Source organism: Poecilia formosa, unplaced genomic scaffold, assembly GCF_000485575.1.
Source record: "Poecilia formosa unplaced genomic scaffold, Poecilia_formosa-5.1.2 Scaffold161, whole genome shotgun sequence".
NCBI lineage: Eukaryota > Metazoa > Chordata > Actinopteri > Cyprinodontiformes > Poeciliidae > Poecilia > Poecilia formosa.
Genome location: NW_006800100.1, coordinates 89909 through 116003, shown reverse-complemented (window position 1 = coordinate 116003; position 26095 = coordinate 89909). Strand labels below are relative to the sequence as shown.

The window sequence follows — 26095 nt, the reverse complement described above, 5'->3', positions numbered from 1 at the left end:
AAATAGGATTTAAATAAGATCAAACAAAATCAAATATAAATTAATTGTATTATTTATGAGAAGAATCTTCAGTACCACTGGGATGTTAAGGAAAAGTCAATAAATATATCAATTGATAAATAAGAGATGGTCAGGATTTAGGGCAACAACATAAATAGTTTTTTCGTCTGTTTGTTCTTCACTTTATTGAAACTCAAAGAATAACTTTAAGTAATCCAGGAGTCGCCATTTGCCTTCACTTACAGACAATTTCAACATTTAAGGGGGAAAAAAGAAAAGCCTTTCAGGAACCAGTGGTTTTTATTTCACGTTCTCAGTGAGCCAGAACACAGCATGCGGATTAAAGATCCATAAAACACTCAGCACTTCTCGCATAAGGAGTGAAATACGCTCGCCGACATGTCCGCTCACACCGATTCCCGCCCGTTTTTATCACTCCGTCGGCTGCGGCGTGATTCCTCCGCTTGCTCTTAATGCAACGAGCGGCATAAACATGGCGCCCCGCGGCGAAAGGGGGAGACGTCTGAAATAACAGCCGTCACGGTTCTGGAGAACCGGGCCCTACGGGGGGAGGTGCAGCCTTCAGAGGCGGCACAGCGTCGCTTATCGTTAACTACTTTGAGACTGAATTAAAATGTGCTGAAAGAAACAAAAGGGAGGAAATAAAACGCCTGAAATGAAGAGCTGAAGTGTTGAGGCTTCAAATGCACAGCAGGTTTCTGCACATGGACGGTAATCCTGAAAGGACTTCCTGGTTAATTAAAGGTTAAATAAATAAATAAAGTAGGAAAAAGCAAGGATTTTTGATATTATTAGGCTTCCATATCAATTCTAGCTTCAGGTAACGTCAAACCTCTTTATTTTATTGCTGCTTTTATGGTGTTTATTGCTAATTAAGATGTTAAGAAATGGAGAGCATAATAGGATTAGCGCATTTATTATTATTATATCCAAACCTTTAAGAGGTTTTCATTATTACCAGGGATTAGAGATGTAAGTTATTGATTAATGAGTTACACTAAAGTTGATTAATCTTATTGATTAACTAATGATTAATTAATAAGCGGCCATTTTATTAAAAACTTGAGTTTTCTAATATGTTGACGTTGCTCTGTCATGAAGGAGTGTTAAGGGGAAGATTTAGGAGTTTCTTGAGTGTATATATTTCATAACAGAACCCAAATCGGACTTTGTTTGGACCGTTTCTCTTTCCCATTCTGGTATGGTGCCGCCATCTTTAATTCTGTATCAACTGACTCCTCTTAGAATGACCAGCGGCGCCCTCTTCTGGATGGCAGTCAAACTACAACACTAATGTTGCGTTCACACCAAACGTGATCTGAGCGTCCTGGTTTACATTCAGAGTCGACGCAGACACACATCGTGGCTCATTTTGCTGCGCGATTGAAGCGTTTTGAGCGTTTGATGCTGGAGTTGAAAAATCTGAACTTCTGCCGCTCGATGCGGAGCGTCAACCAATCAGAGAGACTCCGCTTTGTGACACAGTGATCTGTAGTTGGTGTCCTGCCTGGAGATGCAGGCACCAATGTGGGTTAAAGGTCGTCAAACTGGGCTCTGGTGAGACAAAAACAGCACTAATAGCGACCCACGTCGGCGCCCACAAAGCTTGTGAAACTCACAAAACCTGAGAATTATCTGGCATATTCAAGCACGAGCCGGGTGGCCACATTCTGCTGAATTCAGTAAATAAAACCCAGATAATCCCAACATTTAATCCACTATTGATCAAAGTAACCGGGAGATGAAAAAAAGCCCGTAGTGTCGTTATCAATAGAAACTGAACACAAAATGTTCAGGAAAGACATCCGAGTCTCCGTTATGATTGCAGAAGCTTTCACTACATAATATTTTGGTATCAATTTCATCCGCCATTGTACAAACAGACCAGCTCCTCTCAACGTTCGCCTACTGCACACACGTCCAACTTGAAGCGTTCGGTGTGAACGCACCATAAAAGAAGGTCTAAGTGGACATTATTAGTTAATTAATGGGGATTCATTGTAATCTAATAAACCATTAAGTGTAAGTCGATTAAATGTTTGTTCCTGGAAGAGATGCAAACAATTAATCGATTTACAATTCACTTTTTCCATTTTTCTCCCTCTTGATGTTTTTCTGGTCCCTTGTTGTTGTGGTTTAGTAAATTCACAAAAAGCCAAACCGCAATCTCTTCACCACACCTGGACACACACACGCACACACACACACACACACACACACACACACACACACAACACTAACACAAACCTCAACGTTGTTGAGGTTTGTTGAGATGGCAGCCACGGCAGCCATCTTGATAAATGAGTTTGCTGCCTTTAATTAGTGTCACATTAATGATCAGTGATCAATTATTCAGTAAAGACTTCTGAAGCACAAATTGTACATTTTTCCTCGAGCCAACTCTCTTGTTCTAACCGCTTACATTTGTTTCACCTACATTTAAGGAAACGTGAAGACGTACTCATGTTTTTACTCAAAATGGCTGCTTCTGTTGCTCTGCTTTTAGTACAGTCATAAATAAAACATGTTGCCACATCGTGAGCAAGCAAAAATCTAAAATAAACACTTTTAATCACAATAACAAACAAAATGTGGGAAAATCCAACTTACTCAGTGGTTAAAAGTCTGTTCTTTGGTTAAAAAATATAATTTATTTATGCAAAATAGATTTCATCAAAGCTTTGTGATGATCTGTGATGCTGCGGGCCAGTTTTTAAATACTTTCCATCTCACTTTGAACTTTGGTACGAGTGCATGGCATCAGAAACTCTTTGATATATCAGGATATTTTAGATACAAATTCGGTTCAACTCTGGATTTGGGTCTCTTAGCAAGATATTAATCCAGATCAAATTATCAGAAATGGTTGCAAAATCCACCTCCCTTTTATTCAAATCCCACAGAAATAAGAAGGAACCATTATGTACAAAGTGTTTGCATTAAGGATGCCAGTAAATGTGTTGAACATGATTTCATGGATTTATTATTTTCAGTGTAGGATTATGCTGCTGCAGTCACAGATTCATATATTTTACGCCTTCTTAAGGATTTTTGCCAGTGCTGCCAATAAGACAACAGACCACTCCATATAAAATCATTTTTTATTGTGATTTGCAGATAATTAAATAGCATGAAGCTTACACTGATAGACATTGTTTCCAAAGAAAAAGCATAGAATATGAGATCAATAAAGAGATGCTTACAGGCCTGAGACCCGAGTTTTGACCGTTTCTGGTTCTGCAGTGGAACATTAGCATGTAATTTCTCTCAGTTTTCTCTCTCCCCTTTGCTCAGGCCTTAGAGGGGCGTGCAACGAGCTGCCGTCCACTCAGACCGGGACTGTTGAGCGAGCATAGGAAAGGCAGGATACTGGCTAATTTAAAAGACAGAACCCGCAATGGCAGCAATTTTCAAGCACAGCATAAAATGTTAACGAGTTTTTAACCAAAACACTGAGCTGAAACAAAGCCACAGAGAATTACATCACTCAATGTTTCTGGTTTTCATCAACAGGATGAAATGAAAAGCTGTGAGCCAGCATTAACAGTTCATACATGCTAATCGTTAGCATTACAAAGCTAATGTCTAGCAATCTGCAGCTCTGGAGACACAAGTGACTCACTTAATATATTAAATGATGAAATGTTTTTTTTATTTGCTTCATTCTTTTGTTTTGAACCCTGAGAAACAAACAACAACCCCACCGTGACCCCCACGGTAAAACGCCACTGTTTACTGCTAATCGCACTTAGCCTAGTCATTTAGCACAGCTATTATTTTTCTGTTGATTGTTTAGTTTATTGTTTTCTGTGTAACACTGTTATATCCTACTTTTTTCTGATTTAAAAGCAATACTGCAATTGTCTGGAGAGGCTGTTAGCACATTTATGCTAGTAGCAGTTAATGGGAATGCATTAGCCTTAGCTTATTAGCTGCTAGATGGTAGCTTCTTGCTACACAGAATAAAATTCAGCTTCAGTAGGAGTCTAAATAGTGTTCCTGTTAGACTGTAAGTAGTTCTTATGTAGCTTGTTAACTCTAGTTGCTACGATATTAGGTCAGCTAATCATTGCTAAAATTAGCATCCCCCTTATAGCCTCATCCAGCAGCTAAATAGACTTTGTTTTCTTCCTTTTAATGTATATTAGAGTTATTTAAAGCAGCTACTGTCAGGAGACTATGGTGTAAAATATATTTTCATGTGTTTTCATGTTTTTTTTATAGCCTTGTTAGCATGGCTGATCAAAACATGTCTCTGAACTGGTCCTTGAATGTGGCATGTCCAATAGACTTCCTATCGACTGTTTCTGACAAAATCATTAAATGGCAGGCGATGTTTAAAATATGCAAGATTTAGATGTTTTAATTTGACCTTCTTCATGAAAAATTCATTGTTTATCTGATTCTGCTAATGCAACCTGAGGCATATCTTAGTTTCCACAATGTTAATCTTAGCGTTTGCATTCATTCAGGAATGCTTGATTAAAGTCTGGTTTTCAGTAATTCCAACAGAGTGGCTCTGTTTTTCACCTGAATCATTAAAAGACAGACAGTCACAGCCTAAATACAACTGTTTTCAAGGTGATCTCAGACATTATCATTCACTAAGTTTGTTTTCTCTAATGGCTTTTGACTTCATTTTGACTTTAATTTGCTGGTTACTTTCCAGAAACCCAAAGCTTTTTGTTTAACATTTCAGTATATTGTCTTAGGACCAGAGGATTTCCGAAAACCTACATTGTTCATTTTGTTGCAATGTCTTCTAGAAAGGTCAAATCTCCTTTGGAAAACCTAATGTCCTAAGAATAATTGGATCTTAATGTTAAAGACTGACAGTCGTTACAATCCAGCGCACAACGCCACCTTTCTGCTGAAGTATTGAACAGCAGAAAGGTTTTAAAACAACATCTGCCCAATTAGTACAGTGCAACATTTATTTATAAATGTCCACCACCCATTAGTCCCAATGCCAATATTGATATTTGGGATTATTCTTCAGCTAAATGCGTAGCTAGTCTCTTTAATCGCTCCCAAAATGCCATTTGTAAAAACAGGAACCTGGCCTCACATTTTATTTGTGTAATGGATATGCGCAGCATTACTCATATGTTATGCTTGGGGGACATTCCCAGACGTAACTGAGCTGGAATGATAACAGAAGAATTGTGTGATTGAGACAAATGGAGCTCGGCTGCACAATGCACAGTAACAATACATCAGCCACCAGCAGCAGGTATGTTTCTGCTAAGAGGATTGATGGAAAAATGGTGAGAAATTTCTCTTCTCTGCACAACAACATGCCAACATGTCCAAATACCCTGGATCCAGGCCCATAATGCATGCAGGAGCCCACTGGGAATATATTAGCATGCGATAACCGCCACTGGCTTTCACTGTTAGATAAAAGGTAGGACATAAGCAAAGAGGAAGATCTAACCTGCCGGCTTCTCCAGATATTCTTGAATGAGTTGACCTCCAGATTTGTTTTCTCAGGTTGTGCAGTCACTATGGGGTCCTAAACACAAAAAGGCAATTTGTTAACAAACAGAACATGGGCATAAAAAAAAACACTTACAGCTGTTTTTCTTCTACAAAGTTGTGGCTTTTTATTGGTTCCATTTGAGCAAAACTGATATTTGATCACTTCATTAAGCAGAACCGTGTAAACGAAACCACAGCCCAATACAACAGCAGCTCTGCCAGTAACTCATAACTTTAATCAAGCTTGTCCCTTTTCGTTTTTAATTACACTTCATGTTGATTAATGAGGCCCACCGTCTTTACATAGATTTTTAATATAATAACCTCCGGTATATTAGCAGAACTCCATGTCAGACTTTTTCAATAAACTTTTCTCCAGGTTCATAAATGCCTTTAAGAATTAAGTTCATGTTTTTTGGCGTTTGGGAAATGAGGTCTTTCAAAAACCTCCTGGTTGTTTAAGGCACAATCAACGCTACCTCGCAACCGAAGCTGAGCTCCAGCACGTTTGGTCAGCTGGTTTTACCGCTGTACAATGGCTGCTGGAAAAGACAGGCGTTTTGTTGTTGACTTACAATTCTTGTTGGTTGTAAAGGAGGCTCTACTAATGCTTTTCAAGGATCTACAACTGCATAATTACACGTCTGTGAGTGTAAGCACTGAGTTGGGGGCGTGGCCAGCAGCAGGATGTAAAGGGACAGGACACCCTAAAACAGCTCAAAATGGGCAGAACTGATCAGACTGAAATCTCATCATCTACGAATTATTTAGTGTAAAAAATATAACAAACATGTTTTATATAAACCATAGACCTATCCCAACCCGTTAAAGGGAGCATAATAAGCCACCTATATCTGATGTTTTTGTTATTGTTGAATTGCAGAAATACAGATCTGGATAAGATGAAGAGCCCACCACACTGAACCCTGTTGAAAAGTTCCTGGTTTTTCCACCAAATATTGATTCCTGATCTCTTCCTGAGTTAAAACATTAGTTTTGTTGTTTCTAAATGAACATCAACTTGTTTTCTTTGCATTATTTGAGGTCTGAAAGCCCTGCATCATTTTAGTTATTTTGACCATTTCTCATTTTCTGCAAATAAAAACTAAATTTTTGCTTTGAATTTCATTGACATGTTGTCAGTAGTTCATAAAATAAAACAATGATCATTTTACTCAAATATAAACATATAAAGAGTAAAATCAGAGAAACTGATCATTTTAAGTCATCTCTTAATGTTTTCCAGAACCCCATGTCCCATTAGAGGTGGAAAAACTTATTTATTTGCTGTATTTAAAAACCTGTTAGTACACTTTTTTTTTAAAAATCCCATAAAATGTCTAATAAATCCTTACTTCCAGATATTTTGTGCGTAAATGGAGACATTTTAGTTGCTATACAAGACTCGACTTGAATGTCTAGCTTCACTTCCCACCAAGGTCAACCGGAGCGACTTGGTTGACCTCTGGGGTCAAACTCGTCATCTGTAGCTTCTGTACAGCAGCGTGAGCCATGCAACAGTGCGCCCGGAGCGGACGTGCAGTAAGACTGCATTCACAGCCCTCTGAGCTCTCGCATGAGCGCATGTTAGCATATCTTTGTTGGCACGTGGCTCGTCCTCCAGCAAAGTTGCCCTTTCGCCCACTCTAGTACGGAATAAATAAAAAATAAAGTCTCATTGAATATTAAATACGCGTAGCAGTGTAATGATGACAGAGACCCAGAGCTAGCCTCTAATTATTCAGGCTTCCACTGCTGACTCAATGAGGCTCCCACAGGGGCCTGTGGAGCCTCCCTTCAACGCCGCTTCTCCTTCAAACAGTGGCGAGCCGCAAAGTCACCCTTCCACTTCACTTTCCTTAAAGGCTGCCGGTCTCCAAATGCCATTAAGCACAGCACATCAGCTGCTTGTTTACAGCCGAATCGGTGTGGAGAGGAGCTGTATTTAAATGACTTCGCCACCCCGCTGTTAGAAGTCGAACGGCGTCGCACAAGACGAGTCGGCGGCGGCTATGAATATGCAGCCGAATTTGCACAGACGCAGATGTTTGCATCTGTTGGAGTAAAAAGGGAAATGAAGGGGAACGTTTTGCTGAAATGAGCCCGTTCTCTTTGCTAGAAAGCAGCTCATTCTGCGGAGTGGTGCAGAGCTGAAAATAGACGCACAGTGGCCTGCTGAATAAAAGATGACAGGACAGCGCGGCCGTGCACTCGCAGTACCCTTCGCAGAGGCGCTGCGTGTTTGTTGCATGTCCAAGCGCACGCGCATTTGGGCTTCAAAGGTTCTTTTTTGGGGGTTTTTTCCAGTTTTGCTTTGCCATATGCACACGAATAATGTAATTATATACTAAAAAATTAGAAATAGATGTCTCCAAGAGCAGCTTTTATCCCCGTTAGCACGCATGAGCAGCTCCTTTTCCACTACACCTGACCAATGAAGCGAAACGCTGGAAGAGGATTTGGAAAAAAAAAAAAAAAGAAACTTCTTTTTTATTATTTGAATTAAAAACCTCCCAACATGACAGGAAATTAAAGTCAAGAGCTCATTATTTACACCTAATTTCTCTTTTCTTCTTCCAACATTTTTTTTTTTACCAAAACCTGAGGGAGGATGTGATGAAATGTTTATCCACTTCTCTCTACACACCCAGCTTTGGTATCTAAAGCGCTACCAACTTGAAAAGCGGCGCGATGTGGCGGCGGCGGTGGCTGCTTCCCATTTGGCTAATCTGTATGCTCTCTGATAAGAAAGCTTAAATCCTCCATCCTGCCTCCGTGCCATGAAAAACAAAGGCTTTACCTAATAGCAAATCCGAGCCATATTTCACACAGCACTTTGATTTTGCTTTTGCTCTCCAAGCACGAAGTAGCTGGCTGCACCGGGGATTGCTGAGAGGGAGGGATTGGAGTCCAGGGACAGAAACAGAGATTGTGTTTGTTTATTCATCAGAGTGTAAGCAGGTAAGTATGACGATTCCTGCAGAATGTGTGTATGCTTTTGTTGTTTCTAATTTGTTGACTCATAATAAACAAAATTGCAGCTTTTTAAAATCTGATCAGGCTGATAGTGAGAGTTTCATGTCAGGATAGTAACTCACATCTGCAAGCATGACTTATGTAATTATGTCAGCAGTACTAAAAGTCATCCATGCGCCCCTGGTGAACATACATAGTTGATTAAGAAACTTAAATGTACAGGAGCGTATTAGAGTTGTCGTAGATAGAAAAAGAAAAAAAAGGAGTAAATTTCTGCCAAAAACTCTAAATTTTTCTAGTAAGAACAAGGACATTTCTGAGCTCCGAAAGTGGAAAATTTGCAAGAAAAAAAACTCAGAAATCTCAAAATAAATTGTGGAAAAACCTTGAAATTTTTTCTAAAAAATTTCAGAGACTAATCTGAAAAATTCAGATTTTTTTATAGCATTAGGGCCATTGTAGATGGAAAAAAGGAGTGAGTTTATGCCAAAAGCTCATACATTTTCTTGTTTCCTGAGAAGAAAAACATATAAATCCAACCGTCCCATTCTGTGTGATTTGGCTTCCTAAAAGCAGATTTTGTCAAATCAATATTATGCTGTCAATGCAACAAAAGTGTTTGTATTGTTTTTGGGGGGTTTTTTGTATGTAGAAGAGGACAAAATGTGGACAAAAAAAAAAAGCGGAGAAAATAACGTCTCTTTGCAGCAGCTCTTTGTAGTGAGGGAAAAAAGGCATGCTGAGAAAGAAAAGAGTGCATGGTGAATCTATTATTCCAGGAGACTTCAGATGTTTTGCTTCAGGCAAGTGTGACTTTGCAAAAGCCTGTTTTTCACAAAGGCTGTCGATTCTGGACTATTTTAGGTGTCTATCTGGCCGAGTCCCTCTCCTCTGCTGCCGTCTTCTTCACCTCCGTCCATCCCTTTAATAAAGAGAGGAGGGCCACTCTTACTGCTAACCCACCTCTGTGCACACAGTACCGCTCGGGCTTCACAGTTCGCCTCAAAACTCGGACTCTGACTGAGTGGAAGTGTGTGTCTCAGAGTGTGATGGACAGGTTGTGTAATACAGCACTTAAAATGGCCTTTGCTTTTTTTGTTCTCCAGCCTGTCCGAACCGGTTATTCACAAACGGTCGAGCCCCAGCACCCTTGATTAATGACTTCTAAAATAGTCAACCGGGAGAAAAGAAAATCTCTTCAACTAAAAAGTGAGGACAAATTGGAGTGGAGAGCTAATTTTTATGACTTCTCGCACCAGCAGTAGGTGGTTTTGGCTTTTAATAGACATAGGAACTTGCTGAATATAAGCGAAAGCAATCAAGTCCACAACAGGAAGTGTTGGCATAATACTCATTAGTGGGGTTTATTTTTGGAGAAGTGTAACAAAATGATCAGCAAGGTCCACACAAAACAGTATTTATCCACCAAAGATCCAGCTAGAAAGCATTTACTTCATGATTATTTTTCTAAAATGTCCTAAGAAAAATATGGTAGGCATTAAAATAATAATTTAATAATAGTTTTTAATAGTCTTCCAAATTGAAAGCCTTTAGAAAATGATTTTAGAAAATGAATTGTTCCTCTAAAATAAACAGTAATATTTAAGAAAAGATTCTGAGAATGGCTAAAGCAGTGCTAGGTTAAAGATTCTCCCAAAACAATTGTACTTTGTGCTAACTTTGAAAATGTTTCCCTTTTTCTAAGCAGATTTTAACTCCTTTAGCTTATATTTGAAGATTATTAATCTGTTCTGGTTTATTTTTGTTTTGCAGTGTGCATGCAGTGAAAGTGTTATTCTGAGTCTCTTCTTACACATTGAAACCCTGAATCACATTAGCATTAGCAATAACACTAGCATGCTAACTTAAAAGTCTAGACAACATGCTGTAGTTTACTGACAAATATGTTACTGATAAAACAGTAATTTTGATAAATAGAGAAATTTTAACCACCTGAGAGGAGTAGTGATGGGCTAATTTAAGAGTAAAACCTGTTTATTGTCATGTTTTCGCTACGCTAAAGCTAGCTAGCTTAAAAACAGTGTGGATTATGAGGAAATTAAAAGCCAAAACAGGAAATAGACAGATAAATGATATTAATATATATTTTTAGGCTTAATAGGGACCTGAAATAGTCATAATTATGTCCATAGGAATCCAGTGTTTTATCTGAATACTGAAATTAACTTGGGCTAACAAATTTGCTGAAAACTCAGTTTTAATGAAAGTAAGTAAAACTTACAGCTCCAGTGTCAAAATAACATTTCTATTTACTATTCTAACCAAAAGAAACCAGCAACAAACTATCCAAGTCATATGTTTTTCTTCTAAGCGTCTTACTGTCTCTTGTGGATTTAGCTATAATTTCCAGTAGAGGACAGCCAATGACATGACTGGCGCATCACAAATGCGTCTCTACTTTACGGGTTAATGATTAAATCATCAAACGTATCAAACTTCAATTAGGTCTGTGGAGACCGCACAATGTTGGAGAGTCTCTCGCTTTCATATTCTTAATTCTGGCTTGTTTGCCAACTTTAAGAACCGAAGCGACAGAAGTGGGAGATTTTAATATTTATCCCAAGGTCGAGTAAAGTTTATTCGATGCAAGAGGCGAGACTGGATGATCTGGTGAAAAAGCGAACACGAGGGGTCACGATGGGGTCAGGAAGAGGGGGAAAAAACACAGAAAAGATGGCTGCAGAGGAGGGATGCTGTTGTGGGGCAGTGTCATTCTGGGCTTGGCAGCTGCTTGGAGGGGAGATGAGGGAGATGTGGGAGGCAGAGAGCAGGTGTGCGGGTGTTATTGGTCAGGACCTGATGCGTCCCAGAACAGAACCGCAGACATCCCGGCCAGCTGAGCCAAACCGACTCTGGCTCTGTGCAGCCACACTCCTTTCCCTCTCATTTATCCCGTTTTATTTACTCACGGCTAATTTCAGATCTGCTCAGCGGCGTGAAACGGCCCGCTGCTCTGACTGGCCCACAGAGGCCGTGGTGAAAATGTGTCAACTGAGTATTTGTCACTGTTTTCATTCTGAATACAAGTGAAATGTAGAAAAAAGATGCAAATGTAAGCAATTGGTGAAATTTAAAACTTCAGCAGGGTCCACTCCTCCAGAAGGCAATTAAACTAAACAATTATTTTAGTAATCAACCTATCAAGTCTTCTGATGATTAATTGAATAAAAAAACTTGATAAAAGAAAATATTGATAAATCTTGGCATAACAGCAGAATTAACAGTTATCAATATCACCTGGTTTATCCCCAACAATCACTTTTCTATAGCTTAAGAAATTTACCTGAAACAATGAGTTTTACTTCTGAAGTCAACCTTCACAAAGATACACAAAAATCTGAAATTATATTCAATTTAATAAAAAAGAAGTAAAGCAACAGGCTGAAAAAAGACACTTTTCATAGTTTACCTATTCATGTTCAGTCAGTTTAACAGACTGAACATGAATAGGTAAACTCTCACTCTGAACAGCCATTTATCACTTTTATGTCCATGTGAGCGACTGGATCTCTGACACTTTCATCACACGCACAAACACACATTTAAGGACACCTAAAAAAACTATAAAAACACAGACAAGAGGACATTTGGTCACACTACGTTGTGCTAATAGCGCTTAATATTCCTCAACAACTCACTGGCAGAAGTGAGAGCGTTGTGCAACATAAATAATATCCGTCCGAAACAGTAAAACATAATTTAACGAAGCTTCGAGACAGGTAGGTGATCTTCCTCAAGATGTAATAATCAAGGCTCTTGAATCATTGCAGGTCGAGTCCAAGCCCTCCGGATGACGCAAATAGAGGGTAAAAGGGTGTGAATCCCAATCTTTCTGCATGGATTTCACATTTTCTTCTCATACCTGGACAGGTTCTCTCCATTTTCCACCCACACTCCAAACATATGTATGGTTTCTTAAAACTGAGATACCTCAAAATGCACCAGTGGCAATGCCAGTCTATAGTCAATGTTCCACCTTCAGTTCTGATTTCAGCTACAATAAACGCTTCAGGATTAGATCTGTTTACGCCACAGTGACCGACACAGTGCCGTCCCCCACCAGTGTCTGACCAAGCAATTCAGGGACACATTTGTTAAATTACTGAATGTCTTGTTTCTACAAACAATGATCGTCCAACTCAATAAAGGACAGAAAAGTGGCAGAAAAACATGTTTGGCATCGACAGAAAGGCTACATGGATGCAGCTAACACCATCAACTCTGCTGCAAATCTTACAAATGTATTTACTTAAATGTGGGAAAATTAACAGGCTTTCTGAGAAACGATTTATGTAACCCAAATTTTCTTTTTTTTTATGCCACATTATTAGAAAATGAACAGATTTTTTTTCTTTAAGCTGCACAGTCACGCATCTCTGTCATTGCCGCTCTTCACCTTGACTTACGAGGACACAAAGATCTCTATTAGTCCAGGTGTTTTTGTTACCTCGCCGGCACGATATAAGTGCAGCTAAAGAAAGCCAGAGCAACACGCCGTGAAGCCTTTCCCATTTACCCCTGAAGCACAAAGCGCACTGCGACTGATTCCAACTTCTTGGATCGATAAGTCATAAACAAAATGTCCTTTTCTGACTGTCGGTAGCCGAGGAGCTACAAGCTGATTTTCTATGAAAATTAGTTTTTCCTCTGGGCGATGTGAATTACATCGGGGGAAATTAAGCGTCCGGGTGGTGCAGAGATGAATAGGAGCAACACTTAAAAATAAAATTTGATTTTTGTTAAGATATACCAAGATACAACGTATTGCTATTACAGAGGGGGAAAAATGACAGAAAAACCTCAGAAGAAGACACTGAGCACAACTTCCTTCTTCATAAAATGTAAACAAAACGTTGTGACGTCAGATTTTTGCGGCTGTAGGATTTCTCTTTTGCTTTTGGCAAAAGACCAGAAGCCATTTCTTCCACCAGAGAATTTGTTTTGGTTTTATTTACCTAAAATGCCCTGTGTTGTAGTCCACTTCCTGCTTTTGGAGCGGTCTCTGATCTGCTTGACGTTCACATCCGAATTTGGACTGCGGCAGAGTTCACTTTAATCAAACCGAGATTGAGGATTTTTTTCGTTTGATTCCTCCCAAACAAACTGGACTTTCTGGGCAAACAGACTAGAGTTCAATTAAATCTGACTGAAAAACGGTGATGTGAAAGCAGTCTAAATCAATTTCTGTTGCACTGGTTAAAAAATGTAATAGACATGAATCTGTGCGTCATGTTTTGGTTTCTGCTAATTGGAAATAAACATGAACTATCCAAGGTGATTTTTACTCCTATGAATGATTTCTGAAGACCTTCTTTGCTTCCTGCACGTCATTAGTGAAAGTTTGTGAGCTGTTTATTGAAACAGCAGGAATTTGATCTCCAAGTCAATTTCTTCGTTGCTCAATGGGTCGCAGAGAATCCGTCCTCGTTCAATCCGTCCCTCCAGAAGGCTCATTTACAGCCTCCGAGTCGATCCGTCTCTTTTTGTTTGCTGTCCTTGGGTTCTGCCTCTGACTCACTTTCTGCCCGGCTCTCCTTTCCCTTCATCTAATCCCTCTACACATGCACCGCCGCTGCACTGGCTCAAGCCCTCTTAGCAAAGGAGGGAAATGAAGAAGAAAGAAATAACAGGGGAACAAAGCAACAACAACAAAAATAGAGAGACCTGTGGTAAAATGAAAGGAGTTGGTGGTGAAAAGGATGGAGATAAAGTGGGCAAACACAGATGAGAGGGATGGAGGGAGGCTGCGTCACCGCTCCCATCTGATATGACGGAGAAACACGCAGAGAGGGAAGAGAAGCGGAGCGGCGGATTGATGGGTTTAAGATGTGGAGAGCCGTAAAGAGGCAGAGGTCTATTAAAAGTGCAGCGTTGGGACGGTGGTGATTTAAATGAATCGTTTCTGCGTGACAGCGGTCCGCTCCTGCAGTGTGTTTTGTACTTCAGCGGCTATTTGATGTGTGCATATCCATGAGTCAGTGTTTGTTTATGTGTGTGGAGGGTGCGCTGATGAGTCAATACCGTTAGTGAATATTTAGCTTCTCTGTTTGAAGGGGTTTTTTTTGTTTTGTTTTGGGTTTGAACATTCAACCATCAAATATCAGAGATGAGAAGATGGAGGGGAAGAGAAACGCAGAGCAACATGGTTCCCAGAGAGCAAACCGCAGCTCTGAACTTATTTAATCCTGCGGTGCTGACGTTGGCCGGAGAAATAAATCTACTGCGGCAAAAGGCTTTTCTTCTGCTTGAGTTCTTACTTTCAAACAAATTGTTTCTACAGACGTGTGAGTCTGCAAATCTGTATGTGCTGGATGTACAGCGCTGTGGAAGCCAGCTTCTTTTCCACGGCGCTGCAGCGTTCCGGCATTGAACGTTTCCACATCCTGTCACAGTGCAAACGCAAAATCCTATGTTTCGTCTGGAGATTTTGTGAGATGGAACAACAGGAACTGGTTGGTATTTGGGCTTTGGTTAGGAGGGGAGCGAAAATGATGCAAACTTTTCTTTTTCTTTTACCAAAAATGTCTTTCTGGTAGTGTTTCTCTGACAGGGTTTTAAATTTTTGCTTAGTTTTTGTCTAATTCAGATAGGTTTTAGAGCGTGTTTGCTAGTTAAATATTGTTTAGTTTGTTTTCGTAGTTTTAGTTTCTTCATACTTTGGTTCATTTTTTTAAGTGCAGAATTCAAAATGTATTGATTATGTTCACATTGATTGGGTAATGAATACTCAACTTGAGACAATTTTCAAAAAATTTAATCATTTATGGAGGAACAACAAACTTTTGCTGTCGCCATTCAGTCAGGCTTTGACTAGGTCAGTGATTCCCAAAACCTCCCAATTTGTGACCTACAAAATAATGTAATTTAATATAGTGAGTCAAATCAAATCGGAAACAAGGCAATTCGAAGCTTTATGCCATAAAAACATAAAGAAACAAGAAGTAAATGTTATATTTCCTCAAATTCCATCATCAAAATCATCAAGATTACACATTAATTTCATTTACAAGCAATCAAAGGTGGTTCTAAACAAGCTTTTAGACCTATAAAAGAACTCAGTGTTTCAGCAGTTTTGCAGTTTTCTAAAAGTTTGTTCCAGATTAGAGGAGCATAAAGAGCAGAGGAATAAACATTTATAAAGCATTTTGAAAACAATAAATGATTATCATCCTGCTTTTTGTTGATCGAATTTCAATAAAATAATTTAGAAGTTTTTGTTAGCAGTGTGACAAAAGATTCGAAAGTTACGACAAGCTTTTTCAGGAAAATTTACATTTATAATGAAATTACTTGAACTTTGCTGGAACGCTGCAGCAGCAGCTGATTTCCTTGGAGTATTTATTTTGTATACGTGCACAAAAAGGTTTTATATCACCAATATTGTACAAAGATCTGAGTACCTGAAGGAAATACAAAGCGGCGCTGAAAAATCTTCTACCTTGATCCTTTATTATTTACGCTACATAAACAACATCCACCACGGACCCCTGATACCAATTTCTATGCAAATTAAACAACACTGTACGCACAGTGATCCTAATAGTGTTACAGCATCTTCTAACATATTCCTGCAGTCTCAAAGATGCACTGGTCTTTTAACCAATAAATGCACACACAGTAAATCACTTTGTTTACCAGCCCTATTAGCATTCTGCTGCTCTCCTGCAGTAGGAATGATTCGGTTAGGTATAGCAAGGTTTTAAAAGTTAAAAGTTGGTTTCAAAACCAATAAAACCCTGGTTTAAAATGCTTTTAATGAAAATCCAGAGAAGGTCTGGAGAATAAAGTGATGCAGAAAGTCCTCCTCCACCTATTGCCGCCTGTAAGCTAATTGAAGCTGCTTAACTTTCCCCTTCTTACAAAAGAGGATAATTTTGCTACTTTTATGAAACTTATGTTGCTCCATAAAACAGTAAAGAGGCGCCATATTGAGAAATTTAACTTAAATTGTAAGACCTTTAAGTAAATATAATCATTAAATCAATTAGAAAATGCATCCCGATCAGTCTTGCTTAAGTGAAAATTAAATATACTTTTCATTAAACCCACATTCTCATATGTGTGTAATTAATCCACATAAAGTGTTTCAGTTGGTGAGAAAGTTTCTGAAATAAATGGACTAACATTATAAATTATTGAATGGATCTTAATTTGACACATTTACTTGTGAATATCAAACATGATTGTGTATTTTTAGGAATTTTCAAAGAAAAAGAAAGAACAAAAAAGGACCAAAGACAGAAAGGAACAAAAAAAGAAAAAGAAAAGACCAAAGAAAGACAAAAAGACCAAAGGAACCAAAGAAAGAAGCAGAGAAAGAAAAAAAGGAACCAAAGACAGAAAGAAACAAAGAAAAATCAAAAGAGCCAAAGACTGAATGGAAAAGAAAAAGAACTAAAGTAAGAAAGAACTAAAGAACCAAAAGAGACCAAAAAAAAAACACCCAAAGGAAGAAAGAAAGAGGCCAATATTTATTTAGATAAGATATTTTACCTCCTTTACTGTCAGGCTTTTATTTTGGTAAATGAACAGAACGCCACTTCTCTTGGGCTCCGCTGACACAAATCAAACTCCACGTCTCCCATCAACGTATAAATAAACCGTAATGTTTGCTTCACAAAGAAAACCCTCAGTTTCTGAGTCCCACTTTGATTAAATCTCGTCATACTTACAGCTATATATATTTTTAAAGCCAGATTACTGCGGCGGCAGCGGCAGAATGACATGTAATCGGTTCTCTTTCCTGACCTCGCTTGGCGACGGCCTCGGATGTCCTCGCCAGTTTCTGCCCTTCACTGCCCACTGATGCCCAGCCAAGGCTCCTCCCCCCCTGGGGCCATTCTGCTGATGGCGAGGCCGGCTAATATCTGCTTATCTGGCTCCCAAACCACGCTCTGACACAGGGACGGTGGTTAATGGCTGACCAGGAAGTGCCGCGTCAGCAAAAGTGGAAGCCAAGGTGGAGGAAGGGGGGGAGAAAGTGTCACTTGTCATGAAATAGTGGCATTTTTTACTGGGCTCCAGGCCAGTTTGCATCAGTATCTTCCCGTGTTTCAGATGTAGAAAAGTCCAGACAATGGACGTTGCTTTTATATAATTTAGAGGTTCAAATATTGATTTAAAAGAAAGGGGTTACCAGCTACGTAGCACAAGAATCTAACATATATTAAAAGCCCCATTTCCACAGACTTAGCATTATGCTTCATAACAGGAATGTTGAACTCATTTTCATTTTAGGCTGTTCTCAAAGGACCGGTTGTGCCAGGACGTATTGATAAAACCCATTTAACAAACTGCTAAAATATTAATAAACATCTGTCCCTGTGTTCAGTAGGTACTTCTTTAGATTAAATAAAAGTGAACATTAATAACTCCCGATTTTGTGTGTGTGACTTTTGGCAACCAAAATCACCAAAATTTCACAAATTTTATTTTAACATAATAGATGTGAAGTTTGTCAGCATTTGTCTCTTCATTCTTCAAATTTGCCTTGTTTAGTAAAGTAGACTTTGTTTCTCCAGACATTTACTGGCGTACTCAGTGATGTTACAGTTGGTGGTTACCATAGCAACCAGTAACTGTTAGCTCCTCCCCCTTTTTTTTTCCTGTCGCTGTCGGTAACTGTTTTCTTTACAAGTATTTTATTTTAGACAAATTTAATCACGTACAGTGATTCATGAGTAATTTTGCCATGTTTTTTAAATGTTTTCAAGTGTTATTATTAATGTTGTCCATTTTAGTTGTGTTTAATTTTACAGCTGCTGATTGGGAGATATTGTGCTGTAGTTTGTTTAGGGCCATTTATTGTATTTTATTTAATGTTTAGGGGCAGAAGCTGCTGGACTGATGTTAACCACCAACTTGATTTATCTACTGGACCTTGACTTTCATGTTTGCCACAGTTGAGTAGTAACGTTTTTTGAAAAAAATAAAAGATAAATTACTTTTAGGAGAACTTTTACTACACTTTACTTTTTGCTTAATTGAATAATTTTATTATGAAGTGTCCCTACTCTTACTTGAGTGAAATTTTTGGATTCCCTACCAACTGAATGAAAAACAAACATGTTTTAACCAAAAATTAATTAGAAACAGACACAAACCTGAAGTTTTTGTTAAAGTTTCATAAGTTTTATATGGAAAGAAACCAATTTGAAAACATTTTTATTTGCCTGATTTTGTTATTTTTGGTTACTTGTATGAATTATTGTCAAAATTTCCACTTAACTTTATATTTTGGTCCGTCTGATGGGGTAATGTTTAAATATTAAATGATTGATAATTTGATTAATTACTCAGTACTTAAATAGACTTTTTAACAATTTTTACTTTTACTTGAGTAAAAAATGTACTCTTACTTGAGTAACATTTTGTGTACACTACCCCCCTCTCATGTCTACCATCCCAGACAGGGGACCCCTCCACCATCCTTTCAAGCTGCCTTTTACTCTGTTCTAGTCTTTTTAGCTTGTTAGGCTGAACCACTGCAGCTTTTAAGAGCTTCTTAACCTGTGAAACCAAACACCCACCCACCGACCACTCCAGCTCTCCTCGACCGCTTCTCCAAAGCTGCCCGCCGTGGCCGAGGGCCGCTGCAGCAGTCGTTATCATCTTCTCCAGAGAAGGAGAGCTGCCTAATTAATCGGGGCCCATCTTGACTCCAAGCCTCCCTGACCCTCGTCTCCTCTGCCACTGACAGGTTTTGCTGTGAAGTGGAGAGTAAGAGGTAGGAGCGTGTGGCTGTTTTTAGCATCTTTGCAGGGAGTGCATCTCTTCCGCTGCATGCAAATGAGGATTTTGTGAGGTCTTGTTCTCCTTTTCGGTACGTGCGCCTGAATATGTGTGGCTGCTCTCTGCATGTGTTCCCAAACCCTCTGGGGCCTCTTAGCACCTCTCTCTAAGTGAGTTTCTGTAGCCGGAGTGAAACACCAGAGAGTTTACCCTCAATAAACGCAGAGAGCGGCAAAGAGAGTTACATTTGGACCGCCAGGTATCCATCTCAGTTAAACGCGTACAAATTGGATCTTTGACAAAAACCTACGAAAAAAAAGACTTTTATCTTTTGTGCCACTGACTCACTCAATATCTTGAAACTGCAAGAACATTTGATAGCAATCAATCTTTTTGTTACATTTTACTTAACTGTGCAATTTACCATCTGAAAATTTGCTAATAGTTGATTTTTGAAATTCACCCTATTAATATAAATAGTCATTTATGCGTTAAAGAAAATAGAAATAATAAAACTTGATATCATCGACTATTTCAGTGGCTCAAATAGCATGTTTTTTGTCCAAGTTGATTTTCTGGAAGTTACATTAGCATGTTAGCTCTCTAGCAGATCAGGTAAATGAAAGTTGGCTCGGTTTATTATGCTGTGAACTAAATCTGAAAATTGAAGACTCTTCAGTTTTCCAAATAAACTAAATTCTCAGTTTATTCTTTTTTATTTTTTCCTCCAACTTGAAACTTGATAAATTCCACCTACTGAATTTATCAGTAGGTGTAATATAGGCTTAGATAATATATCTAAGCCTATATTATGCTACAATTAGCAGGGTAAGGTAATGCTGTATTATTCTGAAAATTTATTAGGTAAAGTATTAGCAATGTTATGACAAGTAACATTAGCATGCTTAGCTGAATGGATGTCTGATGCATTCTGACATCCATTTGTCAGAATGCCAGTAACGTTATTCGCTAGAATAACCTTACTGGGTTATTCTAGCGATAACCCAGTAAGGTTATCGCTAGAATTAGTATGGTAGCATTAGCAATTTTAGCTGATTGCATATACTAACATTAACATCCTTAGCTAGCTGAGAGTCTGATGCATTTTATTGGATCTAGTTTATAACCAGTTAGATTATTTCTGGAATTAGTATAGTAGCATTAGCAATGTTAGCAGATTGAGTACTGTAACATTAGCATCTTTTGCTAGCCGAGTCTCTGATGCACTCTGACTCATCTACATCACAGCCATATTACTTTTGACGTAACTTTCCCTGTTCTCACTGTGTAAGAGTTTATGTGAGCGAAAACATTACAGAGGGGATTTTCAACATTCCCACACGGTAGATCTACAGTCAGTGGACATAGCCTGGCCATGCTAGCAACCCCAATCTTTTGAGGCTACATGTAGAAGGAACTGCAATAATTTTGAGCTCCAATCCTGTCAGCGATCATAAGCTGCAATATAAATAGAGTCCAATATGCTGAGTTGCAGATTGTCCTCTAAACTACTTTTTTTCTTCCCACAAAAAGTTATGTTGTCTCAACTTATACCCTCCCTTCTTTACATGACATACTGCAGTGTCTTCTGTCCAACTGTGAGCCAGCTCATTAAACTGCTATAGCACCTCTGGACTTGACAGCAGGCATAACCAGTAGGAGCTACCTGCCGTTCCACTGCACTGACATCAGAATGCTCCTTTCTGCAGCACCTCTCCCCAAAATCATTATAAAACACAGCAGTGCAGTACTTTCAGAAAAAAAATTTATATATTCCACTTTAGCATAACGGGGAACCACTCTGGTAACTATATGTTCAGTAATCCCTTTTGTACATTCAAAGTCTGCACTTCATTATTCAGTCTGTTATTAAGAACTTGTCCTGACATTTTTATTTGAAATAAATACAGCATTTTTACGCAGATATTTAGGATGTGCAAAAACTCCAACATGTAATACGCAAATATTTACTTATTGGGTAAAAACATCAAGAAATCACAACATATCTACAACCATTAGACAAAATCTTCACACCAACTCTTTTCAGTTGTACCATCTATAGCAAACTCTCCTGGGACTTGAACCAGGAATGTATGCTTTGGGTGACAAATTTTCAACAACAAACAGCCAAAGTTGGTCTGGCATAAAATAAAAGATCAATATATGGAAAAGAAACCCAACTGTAATGCTTTGGATCCTGGGAAACCAGTGAAAAGTATCATAAACTATTCAAAATACCAGGATTTTCAACAAAAATCTTGTGAACTTTTACAGCAAAATGACACAAATTGCCAAGTTACTGCTAAATAATGTAAAATATGACTGGATAAACACAGAAATGTTCCTGCTTTGCTACGACCATCTCAACCACAGCACTAAAGGTGTTTTCACACCTGATAGTCTGGTAGACTTGGCTCAATGGGGGACTAAAATTGAAACATTTGTTACATTTTCAGCTGAGGCGGTTCACTTTCACATTGCTCTGTGTCAAACAAAACCAAACACTTTGAAAAACCTGTTCTCCTCCTCACCTATGGGGGCGCCGCAACAAGAACCACTGAAGGAAATGACACAAAAACCTCCAAAGAAGACATGACCGAAACTTCCTTCCACAAATTGTTAGCAAAAATGGAGGAGCATCAGATTTTAGTTGTTGTAGGATTTCTCTTTTGTCTTTGGTAAAAGACCATGAACCATTTCTACAGCTAGCTCTAGACTCACTAGGCTGTATTTACCCAGAATACCCTGCATTGTAGCGGTCTCTGCTTTTGGAGCGGTCTCCGGTCCGCTTGGTGTCCCCATATGCAATCGAACGACACCAGAGTTCACTTCAACCGAGCCAAGACCTAGGTTTTTAGGTGGATCAGAGATCACTGTTTTGGTGCGTACCAGAGTTTGAGTTCGCATTCACACTTCCACAAACGAACTGGGGTTGGATTAAAACAAATTAAACAATGCTGGTGTGAGTTTTCCCTTAATCTCATACAGAAAACCAAATGAGTACACTGAACAGAACCTGTGAAGAGTAGACATGGACCCAGGACTAAAGACAATCCAGATCAGTGATGTTAATGGTCAGTCCTTAAAGTCTGATGTCCTGAATACTTTAGATCTCTTCCTGGTTCAACACATCAGAATCAAGTTTATGGATCATTAGCAGAATGCGGCATAACTTTAAGACATTCTAAGTGGAAAATTAACCCTTTTAAATCAAATCTGAAACATGCAGAAGTTGCACACTCCTGAAATATAGATATTGCACATCGAGGAACGGTTAAAGACTGTTACCTCTGCCAAAAAGTGTAGAAAATGCTGCAAAATATGCCCTAAAACTGCCAAAGGAGGGACTGGAGTTATTATTTACTGCATGTTTCCCTCTGACTGACAACTCATCATCTACACAGGCTACCTGATCAGCTGTCCTGCCCTGTCTTCTTTCCGCTCTTGTGAACAATGAATCATGAAAATATTAACTGTCTGACTTGATTAAGCCAAGAGCGATGATTTGAGGACATCTGTTAACTGAGCTAACAGATGACACTGGATATCCTTGTTAGACCTCCGTACTGTCACACATGTAGAAATAGAGTCTATTTAAACAGCAAAAATAAGGTTTATTCTCTAATGAGAAATGAGAAATTATCTAATGTTGACTTGATATGGTTTTAAACACAGGTGAAGTGTGATAAAAGACATAAAAATTGTATAATTTCCATTAAAAACAATGAATTTTTAATGAATTTCTATCCATTGAACTACAATATTGTAGCTCGGAATAATAAAATGGGTGCAAAGAAGAATCTAAAGTGTGGAAAATGACAACATTTACCGAACACCTGCTAGACAAACAAGTTGTGACATTTAATAATGTAAATTTCAAGGAAAATCACAATAAATGAAGTGCACTTTAAAAATGCCAAAGAAAGCACAATGCCCAAACTGGGCTGATTATAATTGTTTCCAGTCTGTGGTTCTGTATTTTTCATAGTCCTCTCCTCACAAAACATCACTGACATTTAGTTTAATTTGAATTTTTCCCGTGTTCTCCAAACGCTCTGCTCACCAGCAGCTCCAGCCTCTTTGATCTCTAAGAATATCATCAGAGAAACAGCTGTAACGCCGTCTCATCTGACCTTGTTGCTGCATTTATTCAGACTACATTTGCATATATCTGCAGAAACAGTCGCTAACCCGTTGGTTTGTGGCAGACGTGACGTTCAGACCCCCTCAGATCGAGCGTAGCATCAGAAAAGGCCATTTGATACACAGATTATAAGAAAAAAACAAGCATTCTGACACAAAACAGAATATTTTATCCATAAAGCTCCAGATTACAGCACAACTTGCACCTATTTATTCACTTGCTGCCTGCTCAAAGATGAATACAGCACTTCAAGATTCAACAGTTTTCCTCAATTTATTAAAACGGCTACATTTCAGCTTAGCAATGTCACAATAACAAATTTTGATGGAAATGATCAAAACCACAAACAACCAAAACCATGAATAAAAAAATATTTAATTTCAGAATAAAAATTATTGAGCTCATTTTAATTTATCATCCGCTTAATTTTTTTTATTGCTTATTGCAACAGACTTGGTTGAGCTGCCAATGTGTTACCATTATTTCACATCTTCGTTGCATTAGCCTTCGTAAACAGAGATATTTAAATTAAATAAACTTTTACATGTGCATTTGCGTACTTTCCTGGCATTTCTGTCCAATAATGCTAGTTTTACAAATTTACTGGTTCTTATTAATAAATAAAGAACTAAAATCAAATCTCAAAATACTTGGTGAACTACTACCACAAAACATACCAGATACAATTTCTCTGACCTAAAGTTTAAATAATTTGTCTTTAGCGTTTATTGTAAATAAATTATTAAGTGAGTTTTTTTGTTGTCGTTAGTGTTTTATTCTTAAATGAGGTGATTTTTGTCGTCTTCCGTTCATGACGTCACTGTGCCCCAGCGAGCTACTGAAACGACGCTACTGTCTGGTTGTTTACAAGAAGAAATGGAAGACGAAGCCCCGTTTCTGCATGTGAAGAAATACCGGAAGGCTTTATGGGAGTAAATTATATAAAACCATCATCGGTGGAAGACCCTAAACCGACCGCCGGATGTTCAGAATCGAGTGAAAACGCTTCAGATTTGGATTCTCGCGACCAGGACTGTCATGGCTGACAAGACGACGCGCATAAAGTCCGACACGGGAACGTAAAAACGGTCAGAACCTATTATTATGTCTAAAGTACAATTTGTGGATTTAGTACATTAATATGAATTTATATTCTGGTGATTAAATGCAGCACATACCTGTATAACACGAGCACGGAGATAAGCTCCTCGTTGTTTCGTCTTGTTGTCTGTGGTGACGTCATCCTCCCTCTATTTGCCTTTGTTTTTGTAAGTTCGTGTAGCAATTTACTCGTCGGAGCTTACTTATTCAGTTCTGACAACGTTTTATATGTATATGTATTTAAAGTAGATTAAAAAAAAAGACTCCAGTCATATTTTTTGGTCGTAAAGGAATAGGCTTTTTATCCTCCAGCGCTTTGCGCATGCGCTAAATATCCGGACGTAACAATAACGTAAGGCGCCATATCGCGTCCATATTCATCCACTCATTGAAATGCTATTTGTAATCCGGAAAATATGTATTTTCATTTTATGATACGCATATTTTGTGATTTTTCTTTCACCTAATGCTATTTCAAAATCTATAAGTTTACTCTGGACTCATCTATAGATTTATAAATTCACATATTTCCATGTACATACTTTATTTCATTTTATTAATTCGATTTCATTTACTTTATATTTGGGTCAGATTTAGATTACTTGGGATTTCACAAATTTTATATCACCCATGGCTATATTTGTAATTGCTAATATTTAACACTTTGGATGGGAGTAGCTTGTCAACAAATAAGCAATTTCCCCTTGGGAGTTCAATAAAGTATTTTCTGATTCTGATTTTATCTTAAAACCTCTTCAGTTCTCCTTAAAATATAAGTTAATACAAATTTGTATGTGTGTGCTGGATACTAGTAAACAACAAACCAACTCAGGATGAGATAGAAACCCAATTAAATCAATGAAGGGTTCAGCACCTATTACCACCTCTGTATGCTCATGCGTGTGTATCCCATCTGTGGATCAATCCACGGCGGACAGAAATGGACAGAATAATGACCTCGGTTTATACCTGCACCCCTCTCTGCATCCTTTTCCTGCTGCCACTCCTTCCTTCTTCCTCCCTCCGTTACTCTACACTGGTCTGGCTAATTTCAACAGCTGTTTCTCCTTTGACCAAAAATAAATATGCTTAGTGGGAACGCACCAATTTCAAAAGAACTCTCGCTTTTAGATAAGTTTTGGTGCTGGGATGAAATTGGTTCATTTCACAAAACTGCAATGGAAACTCTTTTTTCACATCACACAAGTCACATGATCAATAGCCAGACATTACCACTGGCAAAAACCACGAAGAAGAAGGCAACAGGAAGTAGTTGGAGGACGATGGCACACGTTTTTTCATGATTTATCACATGAACAAACTTGTTCACGTGTGATTTTAATTATTTAAATCTCTTATGATGGAAACACCGCAATTGCGAAACTGTGTTTGTATTTTCAACGTTAGTGAAATAACGGCAAAGCTTTGCGCACATTTGTAATGGAAACGCAGCTACGGTTTAAGAATGTCAGAAATTATTTCCTAGAAAGGACCGAGAGGAAACTGGCCTCAACTTTCCGCCTGAACTTTCAAAATCTCCTTCAAACATATTCAGTTTCTTCGTCCTCCTGTCACATTAATCCAGAAATAACTCCTCTGGGCTGGCTAAAAATCCCACAC

The 26095-nt window shown here is 38.5% G+C and overlaps 1 protein-coding gene across 3 annotated transcripts in view; it reads right to left on the bottom strand.

The window, feature by feature from the left end:
* The window catches only part of nlgn2a (neuroligin 2a), a 249364-nt gene that overhangs the window by 200735 nt on the left and 22534 nt on the right, over positions 1-26095 (bottom strand). For all 3 annotated transcript variants that reach the window (XM_007564580.2, XM_016677726.1, XM_016677727.1), the window contains exon 2: positions 5459-5536. The gene's annotated coding sequence lies outside the window, so the exon portion shown is untranslated. The remainder of the gene's footprint in view (positions 1-5458; positions 5537-26095) is intronic.